This window comes from Bos grunniens, chromosome 15 (assembly GCF_055505025.1).
Source record: "Bos grunniens cultivar Pamir isolate PY7600 chromosome 15, Bosgru_T2T1.0, whole genome shotgun sequence".
Taxonomy (NCBI): Eukaryota; Metazoa; Chordata; class Mammalia; order Artiodactyla; family Bovidae; genus Bos; species Bos grunniens.
The window spans coordinates 49,780,625-49,785,056 of NC_141179.1; the positions used below are offsets into that span (position 1 = coordinate 49,780,625).

The 4,432-nt window shown below is 37.4% G+C and overlaps 1 pseudogene; it reads right to left on the reverse strand.

Annotated features, from left to right (window-relative positions):
• Positions 1 to 921: 921 nt before the first annotated feature.
• Positions 922 to 4,128, reverse strand: LOC147358059 (olfactory receptor 52M1-like; annotated as a pseudogene).
• Positions 4,129 to 4,432: the final 304 nt, after the last annotated feature.

Here is a 4,432-nt window from a genome sequence, read left to right on the forward strand (position 1 = left end):
GTCTCAGTGTTGGAAAAAATAGCCCATTTAAATCTAATCCAATTAAAAAGGCATTTACTGAACACATTTTACAAATGAATGAATGAATGACTAAATGATTGTATCAAAAGAAGAAATGAAAAACAACTGCTATATTCTCATAACTATTCAATTGCACTCCCATAACATTATATTATTCTTCAGGACTTTAGTAAGGTCTTCAACATATGATATAATATTAAGCAACATACATCACAGAAAGTTTAAAAATATATATTTTTTCTTGAGATATTTTCTATATTTAGCAAAAATTTGGCTAACAGGGAATAGAATCAAACATATTCATTATATAAACACAAAAAATACAATACATTTGCAGACATATTAAATAAGATATAAAGGGAATTCCCTAAAACATTTTAAACAAACAAAAAGTGGAGAACATAAGAAATTATAATTACTGGGGAAGGATAAAAATAACATACAGAGTGTTTTCTGTGTGCCACTTCACTGACCTTCTTTACATGTCTCATTTGATCATCACACAATCATATGAAGTAGGTTCTATTATTTTTCATTTTTAAATATCAGGAAACTGAGATGAAGAATTAAATAGCAGTAAAATTAGCCAGGCACATGATATTGGACTTGAACCCTGGCAGCCTAATTAGTTTACTTATCTTTTTACCCTTTCTTTATTGTTAAGTCTCTGTAGTTATCCTCCAAAAGATACAGGAAGACAGCAATCTCTTCTCCAATTTTAATAATGAAAAAGCTAAAATGACCTGTTGAATTAGAAATTTTAGAATTTATAGACATCTATTAAATAAAAGATTTCAGGTGGCAAACGTATTTCAGTTTGTGGGAGTAGGAGCAATTCTTACATAATCTCTTGTACTTTCATTTATTCTTGAACCATTTCTTTTATTGATCCAACTACAATCAGACAACTTTGACCACTAGTGTCTTAAGAACGTGTTCTCGTATTTTCTTGGTCCTTACTCCATACACAATGGGGTTGAGAAAAGGGGGTATACCAAAAGATACATATTTGCAATAAAAATGTGGATATGTGCAGGTATATTTTTCCCAAAACGGTGAGTGAAAATGGAAAAACCAGTGGTAGAGTAGAAGACAAGAATAACACAGACATGGGACCCACATGTGCCTAAAGCCTTAAAGCTAGCTTCTCGGGATGGTAGGCAGAATACAGAGTGGAGGATGAAGACGCCAGATATAGCAATGAAAATCGCATCACATGAGCCAATGATAGTAGCCATACTGAGGCTATAACACTTAGTGGCCCCTGTGTCCACACACGCCAGCTTCACAATGGCCATGAACTCACAGTAGGTGTGGGCAATGATTCGTGTTCTGCAGTAAGGCAGCTGTTTGAGTAGAATGGGGTGTGGAGAAAAGAAGGCAACTCCCTGAATCACCACAATAATACCCATTATAGTGATGTGAATGTGGGTGAGAATGGTGGTGTGGCGCAGTGGATGGCAAATGGCCACATAATGGTCAATGGCCATGGACAAAAAGAAGCCTGATTCCAAAGCAGTAAAACTATGAATGAAGAACATTTGGGTCAGGCAGGCATCAACGGCAATGTCATGGGCTCCAAGCCAGAAGAGACAGAGCATGTGAGGCAGTGTATATGTGGAGAGGACTAGGTCAGTGACTGACAGCATGCACAAAAAGAGAAACATAGGCTTATGGAAGCTTCTCTCTGCCCTAACCACAGCTAGAATGGTCACATTCCCACCACTACCACTACATACATAGAGTAGAAGGGAATCCCTATCCAGGCATGCAGGTGTTCCAGTCCTGGGATGCCCATCAGCAAGAAGGTGACAGAAGAGGAATGAGAAGTGTTGAGAGGAGGTATTATGGTTTTTTTCTTTGATTTTTATCAGGTCTTCTGAAGATAAAGTTGCCATGCCAAGATGACCACAATCAGATGTTGAAACACAGAGATTTATTAATATTTCAGGAAGATCCTTAATGACTATTGTTAAAAAACAGTTCAAATTCACTCAGGCTTATTTAAATGCCTGAGATTCAGATTAATAAAATGAGTGCCAAATTACTGTGAACATGCCAAAGTATTGTGGTTTCTGAAGTACACAAAGATAATACTTTTATCATTTCATATTATCTCAAGGACCTATGTATTGCTTTGTCCCCTTGTTTCCAGTAAAAGGTTTCATCTGTAGTCACAGTTGTACTTAATTGAACAAATATTTCAGTTTTGTGCAGTTTTGTGCTTCTCCATTGAGCTCTCATTCAGTATTCCTCCCATGTCACTGAATTTTTCATAAGTGAAAGTGACCAAGCAGAGGCCATATGGAAATTTCAGGAAATTATTTAAAGGAGGCTTAAGGGAGGAATAGAATGAATGGTCTCTGTGTCTTTCCATATGATACTGAATTCTTTGGCATAACTTTTAGAATCAGTAAGTCAGTCTATGACTTCACCCTTTCCTTTGCCACTCTGTGTGACTAATCTTACAAATAAAATACTCTGAAGTTTTATATTTTTTTTATATTTCTGGGCTTTATTACAGTGAAAAATGATTGATAATGCAAATATGGCTTTTTTTTTCATTATTTAGCTTTAAATGTGGAAATTACTCTTTAGCTTTATGCAAGTAACTTATAAGACAAAAAATTAAACCAGAGGGGAGGGAAGGACAAGTTACATAGAAATGATAGCAAGGAATAAAGTTAAGTGTAGTAAGTCAAGAAAAGTCTTCTTGAGTAGATGACACTTAGACTAGAATGTGAATAATATATGACTTCATCCTATCGGAACTGAATATATAGGTACAGACAGATAATTCATATCTATCTATTGTTTGACCTATCTCCACACACATGCACATAAACACAAACAAAGACAAAGTAAAGGGGCATAACCAAAGTTCTATTAGGAAGGATAATCATGATGTAATGAATTAAAATAGGTGTAGGTGGAATTAAATAGTGTAGGTGGAATTAAATAGTGTAGGTGGAATCAAAGACTACAAAAGACATTCAAGTGAGATGATAGTCTATGATTAAACAATCACATAACAAACAGGACATTTTACAACCCAATCTCTAGAACTTTTCCTGGAAAATCCCATGGATGGAGGAGCCTGGTAGGCTGAAGTCCATGGGGTCGCTAAGAGTCGGACACGACTGAGTGACTTCACTTTCCCTTTTCACTTTCATGCATTGGAGAAGGAAAGGGCAACCCTCTCCAGTGTTCTTGCCTGGAGAATCCCAGGGATGGGGGAGCCTGGTGGGCTGCCGTCTATGAGGTCGCACAGAGTCGGACACAACTGAAGCGACTTAGCAGCAGCATAATAGTACGTAAGGGCTTCCCCAGTGACTCGACTTGTAAAGAACCCGCTTGCCAACGCCGGAGATACAAGTGACATAGGTAGGAAAGGTTCCCCTGGGGAAGGAAATGGCAACCCATTACAGTATTCTTGCCTGGAAAATTCCATGGACATGAGGAGCCTGGCGGGCTACAGTCCATGGGAGTCATAAAAAGTCATACACAACTGAGCAGGCACGAAGTCCATAATAGTACATGCCTTCTTTATTCCAGGCTATAGAGGCCAGTCATCACTAGATTCTCAGTGGTGGCAGTCTCTCTCTCATCAGAGCATTACTTCTGGATTCACTTGATAAATCCTCTCTACTGCCTTTTATAACGTATAATTGGCTACTGGTTTATTGGCATTTTATAATTTGTCCATTTCATCATGCCCAGATCTCTGAGTGTTTTTATACATTTCTGGGTTGTGTGAGATGATGGCATTTCTAGCATCTTTATTTCAGGTAGTAAAATAAAATGTCCAAGAATCAAACTAGCCACATAATAGTACCATTTACAAGGTTCTTACAAAAAATGTTATATCATAGGGACTTGCTCCTATATCAACCAACTTTTAATTTGTGCCCCCCCCCAATTATTGATATTGTCATTTTCTTTTATTTTTTAAGCAGAAGTTTCAAAATTTGTAGGTGTGTCAGCTCAGATGTCTTCATTCTATGACTCACTGTCCCACTCTCTTCCAAACATGGCCTTGAAGTAGCATAGAAGACTTACTAGGTTTGAGAATTTCATCTTACCTGGAACTTCACTATTCCTAAGCATTCTCAGTTCTCCAAGTATGGTAATGAAAGTCAGTCACCTTCTCTCAAGGATGTACTCTGACTTTTCAGCTTTACCTTAAGTTAATGGATAGCAATGTTCTCATTTCATTGTTGTTTTCCCATGTCATCATTGGTCACCAGGATGGTCACACAATCCTGTGGTCTGAAGAATTATGATGAATGGTTTTGGTTTCTGTAGCCTTCTCCAAATGCGTAAGTTATGACTCTCCTTTGTCCATTTTGTTGCCCAAGCACAGTTCTTCTAACTGTCCTTATTCTCTACCTTCAGGTCTTTTTACTTTTTC